At 42.8% G+C, this 13,811-nt stretch overlaps 1 pseudogene; it reads left to right on the top strand.

Annotated features, from left to right (window-relative positions):
- Positions 1 to 799: 799 nt before the first annotated feature.
- On the top strand, positions 800 to 5,841 carry LOC147821396 (uncharacterized protein C17orf114 pseudogene; annotated as a pseudogene).
- Positions 5,842 to 13,811: the final 7,970 nt, after the last annotated feature.

The following is a 13,811-nucleotide window of genomic DNA, read 5'->3' as shown; positions in this document are numbered from 1 at the left end:
TGTTCCCATCTTCAGAGCGGCGACAGCAGACTGAACTCTCCCCACACTCATCACAGTACCCGCAGGCTCTGCCGCCCTGGTCTACATCTCAGGCACTTCATGCTTACGCCAGCCCATGCAGACCATCAAGGACAACTTGGTACAGTAAGGGCAGCTGGTTGGCAACCTTTACCACTTGACAGCTCACCCGTGCTCTGCCTGGCAGCATGACTGTCCTGAGCATCACTCTGGCAGGTGTCATTTCAACCAGTCTATTCTTGTACCAAATGCATTTGATAAAATTGTCATTTTTATATTTACTGTTACATTTTTAAATTAACCAAAAATATGCAACTTTTGGCCATTCTGTATAAATAATTGGACTGGTAACTGGTTAATTTCACCCAAAGCCTCACTTCTCTTTGCCACATAGCATAACACGCTCATCTTTTCCAGGGGTTGGGACGCAGACACCTTCGGGAGGGGGCATTACACACACACACACACACACACACACACACACACACACACAGAAGATGACATAATTTGTGATTTTTTACTCTAACTCTAGAGTTACTGGCATCTTACATAAAGTAAAACAGTGTGTGCATAGTCAACATGAAGTTAATCTCTTCATATTTTTTAAACATATAAAATATACAGGTATATTCATTTTTCCAAGGACATAATTTTGTCCTGTAACACTATGGTGACAGTGCCACCACTATTAAATGCAAAGTTGGAATTCTAAGCATTGCATGTTTGAATTCCATTCCAGAAACTGTACTTCTGCATTGAAGAGAAATAATAACAGCCCAACATGAAGAGCGATGTGAACATGAGCTGGTGGGCAGAGCTCCTCTGAGTAAATAAGACAGGGAGGGCAAACTCAATACAAGAAGATGTCAGCATGTTACTCTTTTGTGGAGCAGTGCTGGGAGGAGTGCTCCCAACAGGTGCGGCTTGTCCTGCTGGCCCTCAGAGACCTGTTCTCCTGCCCCTACTCTACTCTGCCCTCCCCAGGGGTGGGGGGCCTGCTGCACCCCTGTGCTGATGAACGGCAGACAGAGAGGAAGTCTGAGGAACAGGAAATTGTAACCTAGAAACGATAGCAGGGCACACTCTATGACTACAACAGAATAAAATTCAAAATCAATGTTAAAAGAGTGACAAAAATCATCTTAACAATTTGGAAATTTAAAAGCACTCTTAAATGAATATTAAATAAATTCTAAAGATGAACTAAAAAGAGAAATTAGGAATTGTTTAGATAATTAAACCTATAAGATACAGCAAGTTCTTTACAAAGGAAAGTTTATGAACTTAAATTATTTGCCTGTACAGGAAAAAAAGCTAAAAATTAAATAAATCCTCCCTCCCAAAAATTAGAAAAAGAAATACTCAGTAGAATAAAGAAGCTAGGAAGCAAGAATTAATAACACATACAAGTAAGAAATAAAACACCAAAAAATGGAAAGAATAAATGTACCATAAAGAGTTTGTTCTCTCAAAAAGATAGGATTTAAAAAAATAAAAAGATTCAATGGGCCTGGGGATTTAGCTCAGTGGTTCCGACGCCTGCCCTGCAAGGGCAAGGACCTGAGTTCCATCCCCAGTACCAAAAAAAAAAAAAAAAAAAAGATTCAAAGGCCTGATTAAAGGTAACACAGAAAGAGAAAGAGTGCATCATAACCACAGATGTAAGAAAGATGGAAAATTATGAGTTCTTTGCACAAATTCATGGAAAACAACTTTGAAAATCCAGAAGAAATGGATGATTTTCTCACTGAATATAAATCACCAAGATTGACCTAAAGAAGTGAACACTTCAATTACCATTTGTAAGAGGTGAACCTGGTAATGTGGCTTTATACAATCTTTCAACAGTTACAGTTGCAAAATTATTTAAAGTATGATGGACTATAGAAAAAGGTGAAAAACTCAAATTTATTTCATATAGTAAACATTACTTTACACCAAAACATATGAAAGACAATAACAAAAAAAGAAAAAAACTCTAGATAAATCTCACTATGAATATAGGCATAATACTAAATAAAACATCAGCAAAAATAGAATCAAAATGCCAAAGGAGTAGCATTATATGACCAAGGAGGGCTTATGGAAGGTGGCTTAATAATAGGAAATCTATCAACATATTCCCTGGGCCGGGGATTTAGCTCAGTGGTTCTGGCACCTGCCTCGCAAGCCCAGGTCCCAAGTTCAATCCCCAGTACCAAAAACACAACAACAACAACAAAAAATATTGAGCTGGTCCCAGCACCCAGATGGAAGCTCCCCCACGGCCATTCCACACTCCTAGGGCAGAGAAGCTGAATCGATACCAGCACCCAGAAGGAAGCTCCCCTGTTGCCATCCCATGCTCCTAGGGCAGAGAAGGTGTGCTGCGTGGGCACCAGAAGCACGCCTCCCCCCACTGTGGAAATGAGAAGACACATAAGCAAGCCTCAAAAACAGGCTTCTGGATCACCTACAGCAACCCCAAAGGGAAATGAGATGGAACAATCTGATACTCAACCACTTGGACTCTCTGAACTGGCAACGAAAGAGGCTCTGGGGAAAATGAAATCAGAAATAATTACTCAGATAACAGGAAAGATTTTGCTCATGGTGCAAGACATGATTAATAAATCTAGAGAGGACACAGATTAAAAAAATAGAGGATCTGAGGAACATGATGGAATCCCAACATAGGAAACAAATGGAATCCATAAAACAGATGCAAACAGATTTCTAGGAGATTGAAAACTCCATTGAAAATCTGCACAGCAGAATGAACTAATGTGAGGATAGAATTTCAGATATAGAAGATAAGATTCCAATTAGTGACCAGGAAGAGAAAAATTGCTTTAAAATTGTAAGGGAACATGAGAAATCAATCCAGCAGCTGCTAGATGATGCAAAGAAGAATAACATAAGACTGACTGGGGTCAATGAAGAAATAGGAGAGAGTGCAGATGACATAAAAAAACTGTTCACAGAAGTGATGGCAGAAAACTTCCCAAGTGGGGGAACATATTCCCTTATATAAACACATCATGTGAGAAAAAGTCATTGAAAATATTAATAATGCCAAAATTTAGTATAATATAATTCAGCAGTCATCTCTATAAACCTCTAAGAATAATAGCAATACGAGAAAACAACTGACAACATTAACTGCATACAAAAAGCCATGTATTTTTCCTAAGAGCAAAATGTTGTCATCATATTCCCAGTGTCTTAATTATTTGATTCCAATTTTTGGAAAGAATAAAATTGTTGGCATGTACACTGGAAAAGAAGACATAAAACTATGTAATAGAGATGGTAATACAGATGCATGCCTAGGAAGCACATAAAATTCAAATTAAAAACAAACAAAAACTTTTAACATTAACAAAATTGGCAATTGGATATAAGACAACTATCTAAATGTCAATATATTTTCTCCACTTAATTTCCTAGAAACGAAAAATAAGAAGATATTGTGTATATTGTAGCAAAAGTAATAAAATACTTGGGGCAACCCACTTTCTGGTTTCCCCTTCTTTCTCTCTTAGAAGCTATCTTTCTCTCAATAAACTTTTTTCTACTCTTAAAAAAAAACTACTTGGAATGAATTTTTCTAGGAAAGATGAAGAGAATCATAACACTACCTAAGAGATAAAATAAGATCAAGCAAATGGAAAGGCATCAGATTTTGGGGTGAGAATGCATAATTTCATAAAAGTATCAATTAAAAATGTAATGTTTTTCTGATTACAATTTCAAGAAGATATTGTTTTTAGGGGGTAGGAAGAAGGTCAGATAATTTTATATTAAAATATTTTTGAAGGACCATGTGAAAAGGATAGAAACTTCTGCATAGCACAACACATCTAAGAGGCAATAGAGAAATAATAGATATAAAAAATAATTGCATTCAAGATGATATTCACAGGGGTATATTTGTAATACACAAAGAGATCTTACAATTTGATTTTAAAAGATAAAGTGTAATAAATAAGCATGAATATGATAGGTAACTTTTAAGTAAATGCAATTATTCAACAAATTCATTGTTTAAACACATGCAAACTGTGAACCAGAAGCTTCACTTACACTTGGCAAAAATTGAAGAGAATTCTATACAATTCTTATTGGCCAGAGACACAGGAAAGAGATATACATGCCGTTAAGTATCAATGTGACGTGTTATGGTGCTCTTGGAAAGTAATATAGTAACTCCTATAAAAATTTAAAGCACATAAAATAGGCTTTGACCCTGTAGTCTTAACTTCTTGGAATCCATCCTATAGAAATAAAAGCACCACCAGTAAGTGAAGACATATGTATGATAATGTTTATTAAGAATTATTCATGGTAAAAAAAAGTTGGAAAAAAGTGGTTAAATAATGGCTGATTCACAAGACTTAATATTAAGTAGTAATTAAAAGGACTAAATAGGAGCTACTACTGTATATCAATCAGTTTGTAAGAGATTTCCATGAAATTCTACTTGTAAAACTCCTGCTTTATTTTTGTATATTCATGTATAGGTCTGTATATAATTGTATGAAAATGCAGGGAAATCATAAAATACATAATAGAATAGGTCATTAGGATAGGGCAGGAAGAAGGACAAAAAAGAAATGTAGAACCCAATAAGAAGAGAAAAAAAAATAAAGTTTGACTTTAAGAATGTGAAACATGATCATATTATACACTATGTAAGTTATAAAGCTGTACATGCATAAACAAAATTTTTAAACTAGGCAAATGGAAACACCACCTCTTGGACTGTGATGGAAAAACCACATGACTGCATTAAGACCCAGGGGAGCAACAGCATCACAAAGCTACAATTCTGTCACTATGGCAACTTGCAAAGTATCTTCGCAGAGCTGTCCTCACAGCTCCCATACGTACAATCAAAACAAATATGCCAAACACTAAAATTTAAAGAGAATTGGTCATTTTATGTGTTGTATTAACACGTTTAATAGTGTCATTGTACATACTGTAAAATTTATGTTAAATCCATATATTATGCAGTCAAAGCTATCTATTTTTATTTACCTTGATGACGGTGGTTTCCAAAGGCCTAATAGCATAAAGAAAAATTTTTGATGCAATAGTGCAAATTGATGAGACACACTACAAGCAATGCAATGTTCCTCACTCAAGTACATGCATGCGTGTGCACCTGTGTGTGTATGTATTTGTACACATATTGCTATTGTGTATGTTACATTCATATATACCATTGCCTTTTAAAAGTCACATCACTTATATGAATTTATTTCTATAGTGGTACTAAAAGAGTTAGCTATGTTGTCCCCTTTGAAAATAATATTGTATAGGTAAATAATGTCAAGTAATGTTTCTATTATGGCTTTTGTTGTTTCCTTCCATTCAATTTTATGTATTAAAAGAAAATCACCCTGAATTTTGTGGAAAAGACCTAAAAGTGGTGGAAGATGGAATTTTGGAAAAACATAATTGTTGGTATAGTCAATGAATCAAATTTCACAAATACTGGGTAGTTTCGCCCACACTGGGAAGGGCCTTAGAAACCACACTCTTCCTGGGTCCCTCCTGGCCACTCCCAGCATTCCAGTGTTTTCCAGTTTTCTTGAGATTGATTTGAAGGGGGCCTGGTGTTTCCCGTGGTGTGGATGCCAGAGACATCGGGGGGCTGAAAGAGGAGCAGGCCAGAACTCTACTGCCCCTCCAGATCCCAGTCCAGCTATGGTCCCCGGCATGGCTGAGAGAAGGCTTCCTTCCCCTGAGCCTGGTGCCTACTTCAGGAGGAAAGCTCAACTCTCTTTCCACCACCAGCTGCATGATGTAGCATCAGTCAATGGCTCTACCATTTGAAGGTGACAACTGAGTCTACGGCCATACCACACTGAACATGACCAATTTCATCTGAAGGCAACAATTGGGAATACTTGGCAATCTTCCTTCACCCCCATTTCTCAGTGGTCCAAGTGTCCAGTTCCCTCAGGCCTGTCATGATTTTCTCATTAAATTTGTTCAGAATTGCCAAAAAAACCCAAACAAACAAATTTCACAAATACTGGAAATATGAAGTCACAAGGAGATTACACTACAAAGTCTCACAAAGTATTAGGTCTTTTGGTAAATTTAGAAATAACTGATTAGACTTCGAAGTACACTGAAGATTATTTCTCATCAAGGATTGCGCTTCCTTCCAATCAAATCTGGTGTTCGCTCTAGAAGTCCTTGCCTCAGTCTTCATCTTTCTTCTGACTCCCTGGAGCAGGGATCTTCTCACTCCACTTGCTGCCTGTACTGCCTGCTCTGACTCCTGAGGTGGCTGCTGTGTTCTCCCCCTGTATAGCTGTGAGCTCCTGGAGGATCCAAACCAAGCCCAGCACCGTCTACACACCGGTCGTTCCATTCCCTAGTCTGGCCTGTGCTCTTGCATTCGTCAACATAATCACCTTCTCGCTACTTGGTGTTTCCTACAAACTGACCGCCTCTCTCTGGTGATTTCTCTTCTACAGACTGTCTCTGCCCAGCTTAGAGATTTGTCTCTTCCTTTGTCCACACACTGCTTCAAACTGTTCTCTAATGGCTCCATCCACAGACTCTTCATATCGGAAGCAAGATCCCAAACAAAAACCATGGGGACAAGTTTTCCCAAATATTCTAGTATGAAGCACAAGTAGTTTAGCCATGCTAGCTAATTAAAAGATATCTTTTTTTCCTCTAGAGTCTCATTGTACTATCAAACATGTTATGAAATTTATAATTTTGTATTTGTATGCAATGGATGGCTCTGGGGTACACCAACAGTGATGTCAAAATGCTTCGGAAATCACCCAGTGGCAAGGGCAAATCTGGGATGTGCCCCTGAGGGCCCACATGCTCCTCCTACCAGACACAGCCCCCAGTCCTAACTGCATCTCTAGAGCCAAGGTTCCCTTGGAAATAATGAGCTATTGGAAATGGAAATAATACCTGAGGCTAAAAAAATCATAAAGTAGGTGATTACAGGATAAATGAGCCAAGGTGAAATTCTTCTTTGTCCCCAACAGAAACCTTGGAGAGTTAGTTTCAAATTGCCTGGGAACAGATCCAATGGAAGGGCATGACTTGAGAGTCAAGTTAAAAAAAACTAAAATATATGTGAATATTTATCATCAATAAAAAGTCATAATAAAGTTGTCAAAAACAAACTGGAGAAGCAAGTGGAGAGGAAAGTGTTTTGTAGCATTCACACCTACCCTGGCCCTGGGACCCCACCACAAACCTTACTCCTTCTTCAGACAATGTGAACTCCAAACCAAGCTTTGACACAAACATTTGCATTTTAACCACAGCAGAGTCCAGGACTGCAGGCAAGGTGCAGTGCATGTGAATGAGGGCAGGTGGAGCGGCTCCCGGGTCAAGCCCTCCCCAGTGCACAGCGTCTACAGCACGGGCTCCCAGCCACTCGGCCCAAGACCTGGACCAGCTGCCATGTGGCTCTGCGTCGGTGGACAGAAAACTCCCATGCCGCATTAAACTTTAGCTTCTTTCCAGAGCTATTATTTTAACAGATACTCATTATATGCATGCTTCACTCCATTATTATTTTTTTCCTGTACAAGGTTAGTTCAAAGTGTAGGACCAAACTTTTACAGAAGGGACTAACATAACAAGGGAGACCTGCATCTCTAATTATCCCAGTGGACGATCACTTTTCCATGCACTGATGTCCAAATGAGCCAGCACCCAGAGGACTCTGACTTAGTGTGATGAAGCACACCAAGTTACATCATTGAAAATACAGATGTTCTGAAAGATTTATAGCTCTGGATGGCCAGCAGTGGTTATTGACCTTCGCAGTATTATCTGTTTGAGAACAGACATGGAGGAATTGAGTGCTAGCACATTTTTAATAAATTTCCAGTGCTCTGTAGAGGAAATGGGTGATCTTTATTCATAATAGTGGGCTGCGTTTATGTACAGGAGAATCAGCATTCCTAACAAACTACAAAAGAGCTTAAAAACAAACAGTCACTGTGGCAAAGCAAGCATTTCTCATGTGTGGGGAGAAAGGAGTCATGAAGAGTGGGACCAGTGGCCCAAAGACTCCAAACTGACCAGAGACAGAGCATTTCCCCTTCTCTGTGGTGGAAGCTGCAGCCCTGAGGGACTCTGGCACAGTCAAAGTCCTCTGTATCAGACTCTTCCTAGTAGACAGCTCAGCCTTCTGTTCAGCTAAGCGCATTCACGTGAGCGCCTTTGGAGCCCTTCTGAGAACAGGTCACGGTGCTGCCCTCAGACACCGCACTCACCTGGAGGGATCACGGCTCAAGGGGACTCTGGAACATGGTCCCATCCCAGCTCCACCACTCACAGTCCCCGGGCTGGGTAAGTCACTTAGGGTCTGTCAAGGTGAATGTGTGCAGAGGAAAGAGAGCAGTGACGTTCAACTGGACCACTGCACAGAGCCCAGCCGCGCCTGGCTCACAGGCACTCAAGTCTGGTGCTGCAGTTACGCCCCCGTGGCACTTAGTGGAGAAGGGGCCTCTGGCCTGGTGATGCTGCCTATGGTCTCTTACCCCCGAGAGCAGGCAGAAACGACAGCGGAGTGCAGAAGCTGAGGAGGGTGGCGGCTGGCTTGTCTCAGCCGCCCTGGCTCCCTTCCCTCCCCAGTGCAGCTCAGCCCATCTGTCCACCCTGCCTCATCACCTGACCCCCTATGACGTCCTCCTGTCCTCCTCCATATTCCGACAGCACCTAGCGCCACCTGAGCATGTTTCCATGGGCGTGTTTATCTGCCAGCTGCTGTCTCCAAGCACCAGAAAGCAAGCTGCCAGGCACACAGTGGGTTCTCAATAAATGTGCATTGAATAATTTTCTCAAAGGAGTAAACTGCTGCCTACAGGCAGTGGCCGGGAAACAGGAGAAGAAGTAGAGTGTGAGGAATGTTTGTCCCTCTGAGCGCATTCTCTGTATCCCACTGTTGTTCATATTTTTAGGTTAGTGTCATCTCTCCTAATTTCAGGTTCTTAGGAAAAACAACCATATCCATACAGTTTCCTGTCACCACTACCTTTTAGGAATTTACTCAGTGCTGAGGGCTGATGGTTTTTGCTACATGGAAACAGCCTTGCCTCCTATAAGTGGTGCACAGCACCTTGTAAAATACTACCTGTCTTCCAGGGACTTACGGTGTTAAGAAGATACAAAGAGCAGTGATGGAGAACCTTTTAGAATTGTTCAACGTGAACAGCCCACTGCGGCATGCACGCCATATGTTCGCCACCACTGCAATAGACCACGCAAATATTATTACGACTTTAAAATTTTGAACAGCATTAGAAATAATATTTTAGTTTTTATGACCATTACTTAAAAATCTTGTGTAAGTTTGTCGTGGTGACAATAATAATGAATAATACCAGGGTAATTCAAGAAACAGCAGAATTTTGCCTAAATTATTTGGAATAGTTGCTTCAAATTACTATTTTTCTATGTATCCTTAAATAATGAACTTAAAAATAGTGATAGTCATCCAAATTTACACATTTGATGGACTTGTCTTCAACTGAAGCCTATTTCCCCAGCAAACAGACCTGTAACTACAGTTAAGATATGTGAGGTGTATTTATGACACAGATTGTATACCACTGAAGCTGGTTTTATTGGACAGCGGCTCAGAAACTACAGTCTGGATGCTGAGGGCCCTGGGTTTAACTCTAAGCCCTCAGTTCTGGGTCGGTTCTTAAAGTCAATGCCCAGATCCTAATGGCTAATTGAAGATTTTAAACACACATAAGCTGATCAATTGTGACTGACACAGCCCCTGCTGCCAAAATCTGGATCGATGGCAAATGCAGTCACATCACAAAACTCTCTCACATGGTAGATCCCTTTTGTTAAGCTGTCCTTTTAAACATAAGAAGTCTCGATCAACCCACAGCAGCATGTCCTTCCCGGCTCAGAAAACAAGCGGCCCCTCAGTGCTAACTCTTTATGAAGTAAACTGCTCGACACTTCAGGGCCCACGCCGTGAGCCCTCCTCAGCCAACTCTGAGCTGTGAAAACTAAACAGCACAGCACTCTCTGCCCTTTGCACCTTTGCAAGCAACTAACCAGCAAGGAGTGCAGAAAAGAAGGCTAAAAAAGCAAAAAAGAATCCTACATTTTACATTATTAAACTGTAAACTCCCAGCCTCAGTCACCGGGCACTACTGGCAGGTAGTACATATGCTCACAGCAATGCAATCATCTCCAATGAGAGATATATCAAATAGCTAGAAAGATGCACTTTCAATTTCATCTTCAATCCATGCTCATTAGCAGTAGTGGAGGCTAAATCTTATTTAAGTACAAATGAATTTCAATATCCAGGATGAATGAATCAATTTATACCACACGTGAAATTCCGTGAGTTAAACATACACTTATTCTAAGTAAGTAAAAGCCACATATCACACTGTCTGGGCAGGAATACCTGAAGTTTCACACTTTTGAGAGCTTTAATTCTTTTTTTATTTACAAAAAAGTCACACGCTCAAAATGCTATTTTAAAATCAAAGAAATCTGCTCTGAATCTCATTTTACTATTTAATAGAGCAGCTGAAAAATGACTTAAAGATGTGGCCATATGGTGTGAAAATCCAGAATCCAGGAAAGAATGAGATACTGTAAACACGTAAAAAGCAATAAAAGGAGACAAGTCTGACCTCAGTTAATGAAAAGCTGATGATGGAACCTGTCTTTTACTGATTACATTAGAGGACCATGACTCACTGGTGTTTTCCAAAACATGAATTCTGTATCTCGAGTGTTGGAGGAACACAGCAAAGTCACTTCCCTCAGCCTGGAATGCTTTGCACGGAAAGACTCCATAGAATAAATTACTGTGGCTTCCAGCACAGCTCAATTAACTGAATGGAGCAGAGAGAGAAAAGCTCCAATCTGGTAGCCACAGAACCTGGCACGATTTTTGCCTAGAGTTAATGAGTGGATCATGGAGCATTTCAGACAGCCCAACTTTCAGAGTGGGGAGAGGCTAAGAGGAGAGGCAGGAGGAGCTTGCTTCCGCTGATGTCGCACAGGAAGCCAGGTGTCACTGTGGGTTTGTCCTGGGGAATTCTGATGTCCCCACTCCATCCCTGGCCTCCAGTTCCCCACAAGTTCCAAACGCTTCCTTTTTTACTGGACTTACTGCCCTCTACCCAAACATCAGATCAGTGGATAAACGATTAAATTATCACCCCCTACAAGAGAGCTGATTCCGCCCCAACACCATGGCTCAGCATCGGTTATTTGTACATTAATTCATTCAACAAAGATTTTTCTGAGGCTTGGCCTTGGAATTACCAAGTAGAATAAAACAGCCTTTGTTCTCCAAGAGCTCACAGTCTAGTGCAAAACACCCTTGTGGACAGAATTTATAATAAATGAGGTCAATGCCTGGACCGCGGCGTGGGCGCTGTCCAGGGAAAGGTCCGGTGGGGGTGCACAGGTGCTGCCCGGCCACCTGTACCTGTGTCCTGGGGCGATTTTCAATCTCATTCCACAGGAGACTCGTGGGTGTGTTGAGAGCATCGGAGACATTTCCCTCCCTGGCTTCCAAGGCTGTGGTGACCTCTCGGTTCCAGCATGGGAGTCGGAGACCAGAGAGGACGTCTCTGGGGTGGCTTGCAGAGCACCCAAGCTGTCCCAGGTCTCTGCAGTTCTTGGGGACAGACACCACTGTCTTAAGCTTTGCCTCCACACTCGCACTGTCTGCTGCCCTCAGCCGTCCCGGCCCACGGTCACAGGCAGGGGCTGCAGCAAGTGCTGAGAGCATGCAGAGACTGAAGGATGGAGCTGCCTGCAGACTCTGAAGGAAGAGAGCAGGGCTGAGGGCAGCCCAGCGACCCCAACCACCAGGCCTGCACACCTGGCCTCAGCCCAACGCCGTGCCCTCCCGCACAACACTGAAAATAAAAACAAAGGCTGCCATGCATCACACTCTTCAACAACTGGTTTCTTTTCTAAGTTTGAAAGAAAAACTTGGCAATCACAAAGCAGAGTTTTTTATTTTTATATATTTTCTTCTTAGTGTCAAAATAAATTGGAAAAGAAAAAAAATAGCCCAGCGGTAAGAAAAAGAAAATACACAAACCCTTCAGAGCTCCACCGGCCACACACCGCCACGCAGCCGGCGCCATCCCAGGCCTCTCGGCGCTCACAAGCCCCGCACCCGAGCACCGCTTTCCCCCGCGTAAGATGTGGCCACTCGGGGCAACCCAGACAGCTCCCCGTGTTCACAGGCCGAACATTTACTTTAATCACAGTGACATTTCCCAGGCGGTGTCATCCGGAAAGCCTCATCTGAGAGAGGAGCACACAAGAATTCTGTGTGCATTCCAGGGTAAATTGAGCACAGGTGTGCCCGCTTCAAGACGCCTGGGTTTATGAAAATGAGAAGTGACGGAGCCTGGGTGCCCTTCCCGTGGGGAGCTGGAACCTGGGAAGGTCACCAGGCGACTGCACCGCCCCCCGTGCACCCCCACGCTCCCGGGTGGGTCCCCAGCCTGTGCTCTGTGGTTTCCCAATCTTTCCTCTGCCTCGAAGAAGGGAAGGTGAGGGAGACTTCAGAGCAAGGTGCTGCTCCCAGGCGCTGCTGACAGCGGTGCCCCTCAGGACTCAGGCCTCAGCCTCCACGCTGAGGGGCACTGGCTGCTTCTGTGGGCACTAAAGCCTAAGGAGGACTTCACGTCGGAAATTAGGGAACAGTGACTGGAGCTCCGGAAGCGAGGCGGGTGTGACAGAGCTCGCCTGGATGGCCCTAGAGGACTTTTCAGAGGACATCACAGCACCGCCGCTCAGGAGCCGGAGAGCCCCAGGGTGCAGGGGCAGATTAGAGAGGCCTAACAATCCCAGGACAAAACAGGGGTGACCAACACTGTAAATCATCACACGCTTACCTGGGGCTGACGATTGAGAGATCACTGTACCGTGCTTGGAGAAAACATACCCTACTGTATCCTTATGAAAGTGTTATTCACATTCGCTATATGCTGACTTTGTCCCTTCCCAGATACAAAGGCTAAGGCCCCGACTGGGTTAGCCCACTCCAGTCAACAAGACTGTCTTCCCCTGTGAGCACAGGCCCATCTCAGCCTCCTGCCCTGCAGCTCACTCTGCTGTCAAGGTGGCTCTTCTCCTCCTCTGCATTTGCCACACTTTAATGAACTTCCGCTTCGCTCTGTACCAGTCTTGACTCCCACATTTTTTGCTAAGAGACCCACTTCTCCATTCTTCACCAGAGTGAGTGCAAGGACCCGAAGAGAGCGGAGGGTTGTCACGAGGAGCCCTAGCCTCCGCCTCAGAGGCCCCCGCTGACCATGGTGAGGGGGACAGGTCCAGACAGAATGTGGCCCAGGGCCTTGGGTGTCTAACCCCTGAGCTTGGCTCCTGCCCCACCTGGCGAGGGCAGCGCTGGCCCCCAGCAAGATCAGCAGGGCTGGGACAGGAGGCAGAGTGTCCCTGCTGGGCACCCAGGCCGAGCAGGAGCAGGTTCTCCAAGGCTGATACTTGTGCAGTTTTCAGCACCATCTTTAAGAAAAACAATGGAAAAACAGGTTTGAAGGTGAATTTAAAATGAGTAAATAAGTCTTGACAAAGTATACTTTTTAAAAAACTGAGACATTACTGTCATTACCATAAATTCTAGAAAACTGATGTTTCATGAATTGCATGGACAGTACTTTTCTATGTGTGTTTTGTGGCTACATACCCTTTGATCACCTATTCAGATGACAATAGTTTGTGATTTTGTCATTTGTCATTTTAAAGAGAATATAAAGTGAATTCATTTTCCCAGAATGGCT

This window comes from Heterocephalus glaber, unplaced genomic scaffold, assembly GCF_053883595.1.
Source record: "Heterocephalus glaber isolate CG9 unplaced genomic scaffold, H.glaber_assembly_v1.0 deba00001743, whole genome shotgun sequence".
Taxonomy (NCBI): Eukaryota; Metazoa; Chordata; class Mammalia; order Rodentia; family Bathyergidae; genus Heterocephalus; species Heterocephalus glaber.
Note: the sequence above shows the minus strand (reverse complement) of the source record. Positions and strands in the feature narration are given on the sequence as shown.